Source organism: Orycteropus afer, unplaced genomic scaffold (genome assembly GCF_000298275.1).
Source record: "Orycteropus afer afer isolate SDZICR_OR568_19922 unplaced genomic scaffold, OryAfe1.0 scaffold00529, whole genome shotgun sequence".
Classification (NCBI taxonomy): domain Eukaryota; kingdom Metazoa; phylum Chordata; class Mammalia; order Tubulidentata; family Orycteropodidae; genus Orycteropus; species Orycteropus afer.
This window is the reverse complement of record NW_006922116.1, coordinates 100338-117807: the sequence shown is the minus strand read 5'-3', so window position 1 is coordinate 117807 and position 17470 is coordinate 100338. Positions and strand designations below refer to the sequence as shown.

General features: G+C 38.1%; 1 protein-coding gene across 1 annotated transcript in view; it reads right to left on the bottom strand.

Moving 5' to 3' along the window:
* The window catches only part of PLCB1 (phospholipase C beta 1), a gene marked incomplete at its 5' end in the record, with an annotated part of 251113 nt that overhangs the window by 167687 nt on the left and 65956 nt on the right, over positions 1-17470 (bottom strand). The window lies entirely within an intron of this gene.

The following is a 17470-nucleotide window of genomic DNA, read 5'->3' as shown; positions in this document are numbered from 1 at the left end:
AAGGATCCATGTGCACTGGAGAAGAATGTGAATTGTGCTTTTGTTGGGTGGAATGCTCGGTATATGTCTATGAGGTCGAGTTGGTTGATTGCATTATTGAGTTCTTCTGTGTCTTTGTTGAGTTTTTTTCTAGTTGACCTGTCCCTCTTTGAAAGTGGTGTGTTACAGTCTCCTACTACTATTGTAGAGTTATCTATTATCCCTTTTAATTCAGTTAATATTTGCTTCATGTGTTTTGGAGCACTTTCATTAGGTGCATAAATATTTATTATCATAATATCTTCTTTGTTAATTGACCCTTTCAGCAACATATAATGTCCTTCTTTGTCTCTTATGATGTTTTTCACCTTAATGTCTATTTTATCAGAAATTAATACTGCCACTCCTGCTCTTTTTTGATTACCATTGGCTTGGTGTATTTTTTTTTTTCACCCCTTAACTCTTAATTTGTTTCTATCGTTGTGTCTAATGTGGGTCGCCTGTAGGCAGCATATCGATGGGTCTTCTTTTTTATCCAGTCTGCCACTCTCTTTCTCTTGATAGGTACATTTAGTACATTCACATTGATTGTAATTAGTGATAGATATGAATTGATTGCTGTCATTCTATTTTGTTTTTTTGTTGTGTTGTTGGTGTTTCCTTGGTCCATATACTTTTCTGTTCTGAGTTTGATTTGTTGTCAAATGCTTCCTCTCTTTTCTTCTTTATTTTTGGTTTTGTGCTTATTAAACCCATATGTTTTCCTTCCTTCTAGATTTTCTCAGGGGGATTGTTACTTTTCGCTGTGGTTACCTTGGAGTGAATTCTTGTCTCTACATCTTTAAAACAGTTCATTCTATGAAGACATTGTCCTGTTTTCCTCTCCATTTGTAAGTTTTTACCTAGAACTTTTATTCCCTCTTATAGGTTGGTTGCTGTTGTTGTGTGCAGATTGGCTTCCTTGATTTTTAGTGTACAATGTTTTATGGTCTTATTTTGCATTTCTATTTCTGATTTGGTTTTAGTATTGATGTCATATATCCTGATTTTGTTGATCTCTGTTGTGGGCTCTCTATTGGAAGGACTTCCTGAAGCATTTCTTCTAGGGTTGGTCTGGCTTTCACAAAATCCCATAATTTCTATTTGTCTGGGAATGCCTTGATTTTATCCTCATATTTGATGGATATTTTGGCTGTATATAGGATTCTTGGCTGGAATTTCTTTTCCTTCAGTGTTTTATATATGCATCCCATTGCCTTCTTGCCTGCATGGTTTCTGTTGAGTAATCAGAGCTCAGCCTAACTATTTGATTATTATAAGTAATACTTCTTTTGTCCTGGACAGCTCTCAAACTTTTTTCTTTGTCTTTGCTTTTGGACGGTTTGATTATAATATGCCTTGGTGTTTTTCTCTTGGGATCTATCTTGTATGGGGTTCTATGAGCTTCTTGGACAAACATCTTTTCTTCCTTCATGATATGGGTGAAATTTTCTGTTAGTAGGTCTTCCACAATTTTCTTTCTTTTTTTTTTTTTTCCCCCACCTATTCTTGTTCTGGAATTCCAATGAGGCGTATGTTGTTCCTTTTCATGTTGTCCCATATAACTTAGGTTCTCTTTATTTCTCTTGAATCTTTGTTCTGATTTTTCTTCATAAAGGCTGGTGTCCAGGGATTTGTCTTCTAGTTGTGATATGAGTTCTTTAGCCAGTTCTGTCCTACTCTTTTGTGCTTCTAGTGTATTATATAATTCTGTAATTTTTGGTATTCATCTTCTGGATTTCTAACTGCTGTTTTTGTATGAGTTCTGATTGTGCATTAATTTTGTTATTTTGTTCTTGACTGATTTTCCTGAGTTCTTCCAGGGAACTGTCTGTGTTCTCCTTTCTTCAGTTTGGGGTTTCCATAGGCTTTTGTAAAGATCTATAAACATATCTTCTAAATTCTTTCTCAGATAATTCTATTGCTTCCTTTTCCTCCATATTTAATGAGACTTTTGTTTGTGGTTTTGCTCCTAATTCCTTGTCCTGATTTTTTTTTGTTTGATTTGAGGTTTCCTGTTGTTTCCTAGATGTTTTCAGGTTGATTTTAACTGTTGGTTATGTATTGATTTGTTTTGTTTTGGTTTTATGATTTAATATTTTGAAAAGGTGAAGCTGGTGTATTTTATTTTTTTAGTTATTAATTCAGGTATGCTGGGTTGCTCTGCAGTTTTCTTTGTGATGGTGGAATCATTGTGTGGAATATGGATATGAGTTTCTGTTTGTCATAAAGAGGGTTTAGAATTTGAACTGGGAGGTATTATGGTGGCTGAATGTGGTTTCTTCTATTGGATGAGTGGGGTTATTGGTGGAAAAGGTGATAATGGAAGAACGGAAGATGGAAAGCTCCCTTTGCTAAGGGTGGTTTCTAGGGCTTTGAGTGGGCTGCTAATGATGATGTTGTACTGTTATTCACAGGCCCACAGCTGAATTTCAGCAAAGATTCCACTTGTTAGGAGGTTGCCACTTTCTGCCAGGCTCAGACACACACAAAGACCCTGCTCTCAAGGGCCCTTCATGCCAAAAAGCCAACCCAAGACAACTGACCTGCTCTGTGACCTGCTGGGGGGGGGGGGGGGTTCCTCCCAGGGCCCATGCGCTTGTGGTGCCAATGATCTCTCCACTTGGGTTTCAGTGGTGCTAGAGTGAGGAACTGCCTGCTTGCACCCAGTGGACCCAATATTACTGACAAAATCAAGCACTGGCCCCTCCATGCCAAAAAGCTGGCCCAAGACCATTCTTGTGATCTGCTATGGGAGTTCCTCCCAGGTCCCACACACTTGTAGCATTAATGGTCTCTGCTCAGGTTTCAGTGGTGCTGGAAGTGCCCATTTGCACCCAGACGACCCAAGTTTATGCATAAAAGCAGGTGCTGAATGTAGATCTGTGTGGTGAGCGCTGGTATACTGGTGTGGTACACCTTCTTCCTTAACCTAGGGAGGTCTCTGATAGTCCTTCTCACCTGCTGGTTGGTGCTCCCCCAGCAAGGTCTCCGATGGCCTCTCTTGCTTTCCAGTCGATGCTCTGCAGGGTATATTCTCTTGTTTTTGTTATTTTTTTCCCCCTTTCCTTTTCTCCTTTCTAATCTTACTCCCCTGAGTTTGGTGCACTCTGACTCCATGAGCTGTTCAGGGCACCAGAATCCCTATTTCAAATTGCTGCACCTATTTTTTCAGGCACTAAGATGCAATAGGGAATTAGTGTGGGGATTACTGACCAGAAGCCAGTTTTCAAACTCCAAGTCAATCTCTTTTGAGATATAAAAGGAGCAGATTAAGAAGCAGTGCTCAGGATGATAGATGCCAGGCCACATGAAGATCACCAAGCAGCCCAAGAGTAGAAGCTAAAGAGACAAAGACCTTCCCCAGAGACAACAGAGAGAAAGCTTTCCTCTAGAGCCAGTGTCCTTATTTTGGATGTCTAGTCTCCTAAACTGTGAGAAAATAAATTTCTGTTTGTTAAAGTCACCCAATTGTGGTATTTCTGTTATAGCAGCACTATATAACTAAGGCACTCCAAACCAAAACCAAACTCACTGCCATTGAGTCGATTATAACTCATAGCATCCCCCACAGGGTTTTCAAGGCTGTAAATGTTTGTGGAAGCAGACTACACATTTCTTCCCTAGAGTGGTTGGCAGGTTAGAAAAACTGACCTTCTGTTTAGCAGCCAAATGCTCTAATCACTACACCACCGAAGTTCCTTAACTAAGGCACTGGGCAATGAAAAAAAGTGAATATCTGAGTCAGACTTTGATCTGATGTAAGTAGATTGATCCAACTTATAGCTTTTTAAATTATTTTTCACTTCTAAATTATGCCAAAGAAAATGCCAGCTTTTTAGTCTTCTGGGAGAGGCAATGATATTTCTGGTACTGTATTTTTACACAAATAACGTGTGCCTTCTATGTTTATTTGCCAAATCCACCCTCCCCTGTGAGGTATTTTCATTAAGTGCCTCTATGCCAATTAAAAAAAAAAAATGTATTGCTGAAAAAAATTAGCATCGTGTGCTTATGAAAATACTTTATTGGAGGAGAGTGCAAACAAACATAGAAGGTGAGTGTTATTTGCATAAAATATGCTATTTCTTTAGGAGGCTATCAAATAGAAATGTTTAAAACTTTAACAAAATCAAGTAAATTTGTAAAAGAAGCTCAAGTTTAGGTGGTTTCCACATAGATGATGCTTAGGTTGTATCATCTCCATTCTCTAGCCTCATTTCCTTATCTATGTACTATAGCAATTAAATTACCTTTAACATTCCTTTCTACCACTCATCTGCCAGTTTGTCATACTGTGGTGGCTTGCAGGTTGCTATAAGGCTGGAGGCTATGCCACCAGTATTTCAAATACCAGCAGGGTAACCTATGGTGGACAGGTTTCAGTGGAGCTTCCAGACTAAGACAGACATGGAAGAAGTAAAGGACCATCATCCACTTCTCAAAGAACTGGCTAGTGAAAACCTTATGTATAGCAGTGAAATACTCTCTGATCACAGGACTGGATAATGTATTCTCTATTGTACATAAACTCACTATGAGTTGGAGGCGACTGGATGACACCTAACAACAACATTCCTCTAATAAACTATGAAATTATACTATTATGTTATTATGTGTTTTTTGAATTTATTAATGAGTTAACAGTATCCTGAAAATAGTAAAAAGTAGGGAAAGATAAAAGGTATCATACTTTTACAATGTAAGTTTCACTTAAAATGGTTTACATACAGTTTTGTATAAAAATTTATAATAAAGCAAAGAATTTATTATCCCTTTGTAACTATAAATACCAGTGAGGGTTCTCGCAATAGTTACTGAAAAGTAAATGCCATCTCACAAATGATGCAACTATGAATTTCTTGACTAAAATAAAAGAAAATGAGAAAAAACCTGCATCTGACCAAGTTAGTTGAAATCATTATGCTTAATTAAACAAAATTCAAAACAAACAAAAAACTAAACCACAAAAATTTTAGGATAAGGCCACATAATTCTAAGAAAAAGCCAGGTTTCCTAAATTTAGCATAAATGAATAAATACCGCTTATCACTTAGATGTAGAGATAATGTTCAACATGGAGGTTTTCAAATAATTAGCAACAGAGACCTGACCAAAAATAACATGTTTTGTCTTGTGGTTTGTAACTAAACTGGGACAGAAAAATTAAGGTAATATAATTCATGGGTTTAATAGCTCCAGTTCATCTGGAAGAGCTGCCCATTAAGATAAATACTATGCTGCATCAATTACTTTTTCTGTTGTACATAATACATCATTTCAGTATCTCTCACTTACCAAATGGAATGCAGTAAGTAATATAATTCCAGAAGAAACAAACTAAATGATGAGACTTCTGGATTCCATTTTGGAATTTTCCTTCACACAGAATCTCATTTGTTCTCTAAACTTTCTTAAGTTGACATGAGTCAAAGCCACTCTTTGTTTTGTGTTTGGCTATGGTTCTGTTTACTGACATTTTTTCTTAATCTTCAAAATAATCACCAATAACCAAAACAATGACCATCAAATTGATTCTGACTCTTAGTAACCCTATACAAAAGGGTAGAACTGCCTCATAGGATTTCCAAGGCTGTACATCTTTATGGAAGTAGACTGCCTCATCTTTCTCCTGAAGAATGGCTGGTGGGTTTGAACCATGGTCCTTCTGGTTAGGAATCTTTCTCCTGCAGAATGGCTGGTGGGTTTGAACCATGGTCCTTCTGGTTAGGAGCCAAATATTTTAACCATTGCACCACCACAGCTCCTTAAATAGTCACCAATAAGCACCATACAAAATATATTAAGATAATATGTATCATATACAAAAAACAAATAAAAAAATAAAGACATTTTTGCTTTAAGCTGAAATTCCTAATTATTATTTTTCTTTAATTGTATTATATTACTGTTGAGAATACACAGAGCAAAACATCCTCCAATTGAACAGTTTCTACATGTATAATTAGTGACATTGATTACATTTTTCAAGTTGGGGATCCATTCTCATTATCCTTTTCTGAGTTGTCCCTTCCTCATTCACATAAACTTACTCCCCCCTCAGATTCCGTCTAATCTTCTGAGTTGCTGTATCAATTCGATCCAATAAAGACAGTTCTTAAAAGAGCATAACGCTCAAGACAGACCTTGTGTTTTTTTTTTTTTTTTTTACTAGTTAAGCCAAAAATATTGTCCGATGAAGACTTCAGGGGATATTTTTTTATTTAAAGTTTAAAGATTATCTCAGGGCAGCAGTTCCAGATGTTTGTCTACCCTCTACAGCTCCAGACAGTCTAGAGTCTATGAGAACTTGAAATCATGTGTTCATGTGTTTCCCCTCTTTTGACCAAGATTCTACTATGAGATCTTTGATCAAAATATTCACTAATGATAGCCAGACACCATCCAGTTCTTTCAGCCTCTTGGCAAAGGAGGCAGTTCACAGAGGCAATCAGCCATACATTACATTGTTGTTGTTGTTATGTGCTGTTGAGAACCAATTCATAGTGACCCCTCCTTGGGTTTCCGAGGCAGTATCACTACGGAAGTAGATTGCCCCATCTTCCTTCCAAGGAGTGCTTGATGGGTTTGAACCACCAGCCTTCTGGTTAGCAGTCAAGTGCTTTAGGCACTACGCTACCAGAGTTCCTACACATCACATATACTCCTATTTCTAATACTCCTACTTCCTCTGTTCCAGGTGACTAGAGACCAATTGTTGTGCCTTGGGTAGCTGCTTGCAAGATTTTAAGACCCAAGGCACTATGCAATGAACTAGGAGGCAGAACAGTAGCACAAAACAAGTTATTAAGCCAATTAACGGATGTCCCATGAAACCATGACCCTAAACCTCCAAACCAAGAAACCAAATACCATGAGTAACTTCAGTAGCTACTCTTTTATTATTATTATTATTATTATTATTATTTGTTATTATAAATATTTCTGTCACACACTTTTACCAATTCAACTTTTATGGAAATACAACTTATTCACAGGAATTACAGTAATTGGCTGTGCAACCTAATGTATCTGAGAATTGAATCATCACTGCATAATTTGAGGGAAACTAGCATTACAATCAGAGGAGCATTTACAAGCGTTCTTGTACAAACGTTTTGCTTTAGAAATGAGGAAGCAGACACCCAGAGATGTGAAATGACCTAGTCAATTATCAAGCTCATTGATAAAGAAGGTGTTTTGGTTACCTAGTGCCTCTCTGACATGAATATACTACAAATGGGATGGCTTTAACAAAAAGGAGTTTACTCTCTTATAATTTTGGAGTCTTGAAGTCCAAGTTCAAAGTGCCAGGCTAGGGGCTGGGTGAAATCCCCCCAACCTTGGGCTTCAGCTCTGCCTCCTTCTCCCAGCCCACTAAAACTGGAGGCTTTCTTTACTCAGGCAGATGCTGGCTACTGAGGCTGACAAACCCAAGGTCAACAAGTAAAAACACCACAGTCCCAATGTTAGCAAACAACACGGCAGGCCACTAATTCAAGTCCAGAAGTCCCAAAATCAGCAGGGCATGGCAGGCTGTTGAACAATGACTTGGCTACATGCAGGGTTCAAGTGGGCCAAAAAGCTGGAGGCCTTCCTCAAAGTTGCTTCTTATATACTGGAAGCAGCCCACATCCCTAAAGCAGCCACTCAGCTGCTCCAATAGATTCCACCATGGAGTTAATTATCAATCTTACCATGGGGAATAACTACATCCGGCTACCCAGCCACTCAGCCAGGCCCAGCCAGGTTGATACACAAACCTTAACTGCCACAGAAGGGCATATTATTAGCAAATATGTACGATTCTACAACCTGTGCCCTTACCACCATTAGCCTCCGAGGGCTTGACCATGACTAAATATCTCCATCAATATGTGGACATAGTAGATCTTCAATAACTATTTGGTTAAGAGTGACTATGTAAGCATACTTTATACTCTCCAATTTCTTTAATCTCCTAAAAAAAATTAATGGAAAAACACAGCCTGGACTTGATGGGTCAAAAGAAAGTAGGCAACCCAACAGAAATATAGGCAATGGATGTGAACAGGTAGTTTGCAGAAAAAAAGAAATATAAATGGCTGATATATTTAATTATGAGCAAAGACAAGTATGAAAATATACTCGTCCTTGCTCATAATTAAAGAAATGGAATTTAATATAAGTACTATTTCTACCCATTTGCTGTGGCAAAGCTCGAAAATAAAAGATAAATGTAATGGCACAAGTGTGGTAGTACACAGTGACAAACACTTGTTCTCTACAACATTGTTATAAGAACATTAACAGTAAAGGAGATTGGACACAATCTAAAATTTCATCAACAGAAAACTGGATCAATAAATTAAGCTACATTCATAAAATGAAATAATACAGAATCATTAGAAAGCATGAGTTACTAACATGAAAAAATATTCATAACGTTAAGTGAAAAAAAGCAAATAGAACAGAATTTGGAGTTGTCTCATGTGTGTTGTGTTTGCATGCAAAAGCAAAAACAACACCAACACTTTGAGGTTTCTCAATGATAAAGAATATTGACAAATCAGAGCACATTTTTGACTATTATTTCATTCCTTATTTCACTATTCCAGTAGTCTTTGTTATTTCTTGGTGGAGAATACAGAGCTTTGGGAAAGCCAAACAATTTATTTCTTAAGAAAAATGATCTTATGTTAATGTCACAGTATTGGAGGAAGACAGGTAACAGTATTGAAACTAATGGTAGAGGTACTTTCTGACACTCCCATTATTCTTAGCATTAATACTTCAGCCAGGCAGCCAGAGAAGGGAAAATATTCAAGGGTAGCTCATTAATGAGCTGCAACAGCAGCTGGTGCTGATAGAAATCATCAAAAGAAAGCCAATGAGCTCCCTCACACTATAGCAGTAGCAGGCTGTCAGACAATTCAAACATGTATATTTGAAATCAAGATTCCCTACCCAATCCATGTTTTATAAAGAAAGAAAAGTGCAAAAAATAATACTTCCATTAAAAGCAATGTTTGATGTGCATTATTCCTTCCCATGACTCAGTGAGGTGAGAATTATTATCTTTATCATACAGATGAGAAAATACCCGTCAGAGTGGCCATACAGCTACTCAGTGGGGAAGCAGTGGCCTGTAATGAGTACTATTGACTCCACTCACATCCTGATGGGACACTTCATTTCACCCAGAGCTGAGCAGTATATACCCTGAGCTTTCATTCTGGGATGTGACTTTCAATCTCCCTGGGATTGGTGATGAACTGGGGAGCTCAAGTTGATGATAGGCAGTAATGTTGGGTTGAGGATCCAGAAGGACTACTGATGGGACAAACAGGACGATGTGTAAGAAGAACATGATCCATTGAGATGGATGTGGAAGGAGAAATGAATGGGATTAGAACATGTGGGAGATGTAAAATGTGAGAAAGAGGAGAAAAAGAAGGAAGAAAAGAAAATATAATGAAAAGCAAAATAAGGCCCTGAAGATCATAGAATATAGTGACTGTGATGGAAAATGAGCAAATTTTTTCCTGAAGCCACTAAAAGAAGGACAAAAAGAAGCCAAAATGGTGGACCAATCACTCTGTGAGTGAGAAATGACCTATCAATATCACCTCAACAACCTTCACAAAAGGCCATTAATGGGATGTTAGCGCTGAATACTCAGATGGTCCTTAGTTTTACATCCCAAGAATCTTCATTATTTACTAAAGTCACTTTTAAATTTAGAACCTGTTTTAATGAATAGACAAATAGGCAGGTTCTACCTATGGCAGTTGATGAAAAACAGATCAACAAATTAGAAAAGATTTTCCAATCTTAAAGTTTTTTCCCTTGAGCAGGGGTTCCAAGCTTTCCATGGAGAGATTTCTGGAAACATATGAACATGAATGGGGCAGAGGACCCTACATCTTAATTTTCACTCATGTCTATCTGAAAGTAAGCCTAGTATGAATATAGTTAGGAAATCCCAAGAGAAATTCCACCAATAGATATCATTCTATCTTGATGATAAAACAGTGAATAGTAGAAAGTTCAGTGTATTTCCCATTTCCATTAAGAAGCGTTTTGGGCATATTCTAAAACACAATTTGAGTGAAGATAAAGATTGATAGGTTCTAAAACAGTGTTTCTTCAACTAGAATGTAATGATTTATGATGGAATCCTTTCAAAATACAGATTCTGATGCAGCAGGTTTGGGGTGGTACCTGAGATTCTGTATCTCTAACAAGATGTCAGATAGTACTGATGGTGCAAATTTTAGGACCATACTTTATTTAACCAGGCTGCAGGGTCACTTGAGAAATCAGACTGTGCAACTCTTTGTTGGACAGGTATCAAAAAATTCATCAGTGTGGTAGAGTCTATGAAACTTGGTGTGCATTTTATCTCTTTTGAGAATATAAGCAATTACCTAAAAACATTTTGTTGATTTTATCAATTAGAGTTAGGCATATTGTTCCCATACCTATTCTTTCATACCAATTTGCCAATTTCTTTACTACTGGATTTATCGAGTGGTGTTATAACCATTTGTTAGTCACTGAGTGTGGTGGCAATGTTTACTTATCTTTATCCCCAGTGTCTATCAGAGCATTTTGCAAATATTGGGTTTTCAATAAACTGTTGGCAGGGAGCTCATTGATGCTGTGGCTTCTTTCTTGATCCTCAAGCTGGGAGCACCAACATTTGAAACGTATGATCCTTAACCAAAGCACGTTTCTGTTTTGCCCCCAAAGCAACTGGGGGAGATAAAGATGTTTCATTTTCCTCATCATCCAAATACTATATTTCTTCTTGCTTAGGGCCTACTCACTTTTTAATTATACTTCCATTTGTCTAATTTGTCCAGGGAGGCCTGTTTACAATTTAGAACCACAACTAAAAATATAAGTGACCCTTCTGGGTGCTTTTCATTGAAAAGATTTCCTGGCAGAACAATTTCTTGTTATTACAAATGAGGTTGATAGGATGTACTGGTACACACCTCATCAGAAGGCATGCATTTTAAATTGTGACTTCCCCAAAATGGCCAGAAAATAAATTTTGTATGCTTCCCAGTGCAAGGAATTTGGGTCACGCCCTTCTTAACAAAGGTCCATGTAGGTGAGGTCAAAGGGCATTGGAGCTTTACTGGACTCAAATCCACAATCAGAGTACAGAAAAAATAAGTAGTTTAGCCTGAAAGGGTTATGCCGGCTTGAACTTTTATTTATGCTTTTGTGAAAACTCTTCACAGCTCTTACAAAAAGCACACACATTCCTTCTTAGGGAGAAGGGAGTTGAAGGACATATTCTGGGATTTGCCACATTTAATAGGATTTCTACCACCTCCCTTGCCCCAGCAGTTCCTCAATTGGAATCTTCTGATCTGCAAGCTCAGCTTGGTCTTCCCCAGTCTCCAACCTGTCTATTCCTCCAAGAGAACAGCTATTAAGTAGTTTCCCATACCCTCATCCATTGAGATTTAATATGGTACCATGCTCAGGTATACTTCCTAGAGCTTTTTTCTTGGTATCTGCACCCCATTTCCCAAGTCTTAGTCCCCTTCCACCCGAGTGGCCTTTCTGGGATGTCTGAGATGACGTTTCTGTGTTCTAAATTCTTGTTTCAGGAGTCTCCTATGAGTATTGGGCTTTGGTCTTACCATACTACATCCCTTCTGAATTGGTAAGTCTCTTTCCTTGGTGAATGTTGTCTTGCTTAGGGTTTGGGGCTCTGTGGAAACTCCAGATAATTAAGGTTGGGCTGTCTAGACTTCTAAGTAACATTTACCCTGCTAGTAAACCCCAGTCATCTGTTCAAAGACACCGCAACTCCTTAACCCATTGGACTACTTGATTCTGCTTCAAGACTTCCCTTTTCAGTGGTAACACTAATTTACCACATATTGGATAGCACAACTCCAGAGCAACTCCTTCGTGGTGCAGTGAATTACTTCATATGGCCTTTATAACTGTTTCTTTGTGATTCCATGACTGGGTGGGATTATGCAAATATCAGGTGCTTGTGGCCCATGAAGGGGACTGGATAGGTTGCTAAAGATGTAAATAAGGTATATGGCACCCTTGTGTGGGTGTGACCATGCAAACAAGGTATATGGAACCCTAATGTGGGAATTGTTCAGTTTTGTCATTGCACTAGGCTTAAAACGAGGCATCCCAGAGGTAGGAAGGAGGGCTCTCACTGCCATCAGGAAAGAAGAGCTAGGAGTCAAGCATGTCCTCTGGACCTGCACTGAAACTCCTTCCACCCAGCAGAGAAGCAGAGAATGTCATGGGAAGGATGGTTAGTGGCAGAATTGGCAACAAATGTTGGAGGGTGGCAGCATGTCTGACCTCATAGGAATCTGCTTTGGGCTGTTGAACTTGATCCTTCTCCCTCTTTGTGAAGTTACAGGAGATCAGACACGGTCCCCCTGCCTTTTTTGCATCCTTGTAAAAATAACTTTAGGTCATGTCAGTCTTCTACTCTAAACTCTCTTATAGCCACCACCTCACTCCCAGTAAAACACAGAGTACTTACAAAGGCTTACAATACCCTAGGAGATCTGCTCCACCCAAGAGTCCCATCTCTCTAACCTAATGCTCTATGTTCCTCCTTAGATAGAACATACTGCTATTCCTGCAACACACAAGGCCCATTGAGCAGGAGGCTTTTACAAGCCATACTTAACCAATGATAAAGATGAGCTCTTCCAAAATGTTCAATGGGAAATGATAGTGATGGATGAAGAAATTAACAGTAAATTCTCTGTGAGGAAGAAATCTTTACAAATTAATATTGTAGTACCTCTAAACTATAATATACAAATATAATCATTGCCAGTTTATGTACAATGATCACTCTAAAGCACAAGTTGAAGTTCTAGTGTTTTATGAGTCAGATTTGTTTATGCTTTGTCCAGTTTTACTATTTAGTACATTTTTTCCCAAAATCTTTGCAAATGGGCAATCCAAAAGCAAGGAGTTGAGTATAAGGGACTATATGGGAGGAGATTCTAGGAAACGCTGGTATGGAAGTGGAGAAGTGAGACAAGGAAGAGAGGAAACCAATAAAGGGAACATTATTAAGCCAATTGCTCCTGTGGGCACCAGGAGTTTAATTCTGTTTGGAAAGTCTAGGAGACAGGTATTTAACATGCACTTCAGAGTTATCCCAAATGAGTGAGGAAGATGGGGCTTTTAAACACCAGACCCAGCCAGTGTATATGAGGTTTGCTTTCCAAATGTGTGAATTCCTAGAATCTTCTAGCTTGCCCTGAGTAGGAAGCGTCAACTTTCAGCAAACAGATGCAGCATGTGGTTGTTGGAAGTCAGACTAATGTGCTCCAATATAGTAAGGTCTGAGTAGAAAAGAAGAGGCCCCGATAGCACAGTGGTTAAGAGCATGACTGCTAATAGGAAGGTTAGTGGTTCAAACCTATCAGCTGCTCTGTGGGAGAATGATGTGGCTGTTGCTTCCATACACATTATAACCTTGGAAACTCTGTGGGGCAGTTCTACTCTATCCTATAGGGTTGCTATGAGTCAGAATCAACTCAAAGTCAATGGGTTTGGGTTTTGAGTGTATACAGGTGAGGTGCTGACAGTATTTTTATAGTAACCCAAAGGAGCTCTGGTAGCATAGTGGCTAAGGCACTTGACTGCTAACCAGATGGCTGGTGGTTCAAACCCACCAGCCACTCCTTGGAAGGAAGGTGGGGCAATCTACTTCCGTAGTAATACTGCCTCGGAAACCCAAGGAGGGGTCGCTATGAGTCGGGTACGACTTGACGGCACATAACAACAACAACAACAAAGTGAGTTGGACACCATTTGTCTAGCCCATGGTTTGTTTTACTTCATATGATGCTAACCCTCTGAAATCTTTCTCTTTTTTTTCTCTCTCAAACTTCAATAATCAATGAAATATTATTTCAAATTATGACTCAATATAAATGAAGATATAGTTTCTGTTTTTTTCTTAAAGATGCCTACCATCATTTTGGCTTAGAACATTGCTCATTACTGCTGTATTTCTTATGTTTCAGAAACTTTGGAGGATGTGTTAATTTTCTTTCCTTTTACTGTTTAAATGATTTAGAAAAAGAAAAAAAAAAAAAAAACTTATCCTGTGCATAAACTAGAATCAATAAAGATAGGCAGAGTATCCCAGGCCAGGAACACTAGCCATCACAGCACAGAGGACTGCTGCTTGTGTTTAGTGGGAGTAAGACACACAGAGCAATCTTCTTGGCCTGAAATCTGAAATACTAGAGGCATTTCCACAATGATCGTAAGGCAGAGGCTCTAGAGTCAGAGACTCAAAGTATCACTTTCTACTGCAGAACTTTGGGAAAGTCACTCAATTTCTCTGAGTATTAGTTTCATGTCTGAAAAAAAGAGATACCAACCTCCAATGATTGTTAAGAGGATAAAATTGGGCAATTCATGTAAATCTTTTAGTACAGGGTATGATCCCATAGTAAGTGTTTAATACATGTTTGCTATTTTTATTTTTATTTTTATCATTTTCTGGAGTAATGATATGGGTTACTGTAGAAAGTCTGATGACAGCTATTACAGCTGTGTCCCAAAGCATTATCTCTCATTAAAATTTACTTTGACTTTCTCATGCATACGAAGGCAATCATGCCCATTATACCCTTGCCCCCTGCTCAACCATTCTTCTACTAAACAAACAAAAACCCAAACTCACTGTCATCGAGTTGATTCTGATGCATAGAGATGACCTTTGAGTTTCTGAGGTGGTAAATCTTTGTGGAAGTAGATTGCCCAGTCTTCTTTCCTGCTTAGATCTTATTTCAGTAGTTTACAACAAGGTAACCCATCAGAATCATAGGGATCTCGTTGGAAGGAAGGTGGGGCAATCTACTTCTGTAGTAATACTGCCTCGGAAACCCAAGGAGGGGTCGCTATGAGTCGGGTACGACTTGACGGCACATAACAACAACAACAACAAAGTGAGTTAAATATAATGTAAATATAATATGACTATTGTGTTTAATATTGAAATAATATTTACTATGTAGCATAGTGCCTAAGACACTTGACTGCTAACCAGAAGGCTGGTGGTTCAAACCCACCAGCCACTCCTTGGAAGGAAGGTTGGGTAATCTATTTCCAAAGTGATACCTCCTTGCAAACCCAAGGAGGGGTCGTTATGAGTCAGGTCCGACTTGATCGTACATAACAACAACATGTATAGATTCAATATTCATATACATTTAAATAGATGTATAATACTATATGATAGTAAATGTTTTTATTATTTGAATAGAATATAAATTCTTGAGCCTCACATTTGGTTATCATGTAGGGGTTCTCAAAGTGTGGTCCAGGGATGTGAAGCAGCAAAATTACCTGCCCAGACCTATTGAACTGAAAAAACCTGAGTGTTGAGCTCAACAATGCATGTTTTAACAAGCCTTCCAGTTGATTGTGATGTAGTCTCAAGTTGAGAATAACTGATCTTGTGCAATATGATTTTGGTAAGTTCTTCATGTGATTTTAATGAAGTTTTTTGCATATTGTTATTAGGACATGTTGCATATTGTACTAGGACAATAGAACTGCACTGAATTCTCTTATATGCACAGACCTCTCAACAAAAAAAATGGAGGGGTCACACCGATACCTCAATGAGCCCATTTGCTTTGAGTTCACTACCTTAAATTCTATCAAGCCCTCTCATTTGTTTTGTGTTGGGCAAAAGTTTGGTTTCAAGGGTACTTTAATGCTAGATTTACTTAATCTTTCTGACACTAAATAATTATCAACTCCCTACTATGTGTCAAGGGAGCCCTGGTGGTGCAGTGGTTAAGCACTCGACTACTAACTAAACGGTCAGCAGTTAGAAGGCATCAGCTGTTCTGTAGGAGAAAGATGTAGCGTATGCTCTGTAAGGATTACAGCCTCAGAGACCCTACGGGGGCAGTTCTACTCTGTCCTATAGAGTTGCCATGAGTCAGAATTGACTTGATGGCAGTGAGTTTTGTTTTGGTTAACTATGTACTAAGGCATCAGTCACAATGGAGAGAAAGGCACAATTCATTAGAAAACATTTTTGGAGGATAAACTGATCATTAATGGAGATGATGGTGTTTCTTTCATAAGGAGCCTTGGGAATTGGGCAGATAACATTGTATATTGACCTTTTAGATACTGATCTAAATGCAGGAGAGTAGATTCTATTTTTTTTTTTTAAGTTCTTGCAAAGCCCAGTGATACAATAAATAAGTAAATAAATAAGAATTTTTTGTAGCATATTTTTAAGATATGTGTTTCCTGGTTTCCAGCCAAACAAAGTACAGACATGTGAGTTAAACATTTACCTCAAGTAGACACACGTCTTAGAGAGAACAATCATGGGAGAAGGAAGGGCTGCTTATACACAGGGAGACAGCTCAGGGGGCAGGAGAGTATGGAGGGATAGACACTGGGAAGAGGTAACTATGGGGAGGAAGTGAGAGGGGAGCTGTTGCATTGTGGTAAACTGTGGTTAATGACATGAGACAAAATATATGTGAACTACTGTATGGAAAGTGAATTTGCTCTGTAAATCTTCACCCAAATCACAATAAAAAGAAAAAAAAAAAGATATAAGTGTTTCCTACTTCCTTGTGAAATTGCAAAGATCCACAAGAGCTATTATAATGCAAAATATAAGTTAATGAAAATGAAAGTGATAAAACTCATCTTCACTGAGGAATAGAGAGGAGCTTGGTAAAACTGCTGGAATAGTGGAGCTTATAATAAAATATTAGAGTACCCCACACTAAACCCCAAGATAATTCCAGCCAGAGTTGCTCCTGTCTCCATTTAAGGTATCAAAGAAACTTTAAACGCTTCCATTTAAGGTATCTTATAGAAACATTTTCTGTAGAAAAGAAGGGTATATAGCCCTGCAAACATAAATCAAGTTTCTTGGGATAACCAGCAGTGGCCCCACTAGCAGGGTGTGGGACGTGTGCGGTCCACACCAGGTGACATTTTCAGAAGGGGTAACACCAAAATAGCTGTCCCCAAAATTTTTGTGCTTCAGTAAAAATGTTATTATTTTTAATAAAATATCCCTGAAGTTAGTTATAACAATGAAAACATTTTTCGTAAATTTAGCTTACATGTATCAATATACCTACAAGGCTAAAACTCTACGCTAATTTACTTTTAGAACCTTTAAATGTGCTGTAGTCAGAGCTGTTGTTATTACTCAATTACAATGATGCTCTGAATCACATGGTTTCATCTGCCCATGCTACAAGCATACACTGTTGTTTATAGTTGCTGATTTTGTTAAATTTTCTGGTGTTTTAGCTACAATATTGTGGTAATTAGTATTTGTAAACCTATGTCAATAACTTTTTTTGATAATGAAGTAGCAATTAAAAGAAAAGAAAGAAAAGTCAAAAACAGGCTCTCACTCAGATACTAATACTGTTGTAACTAATAATGT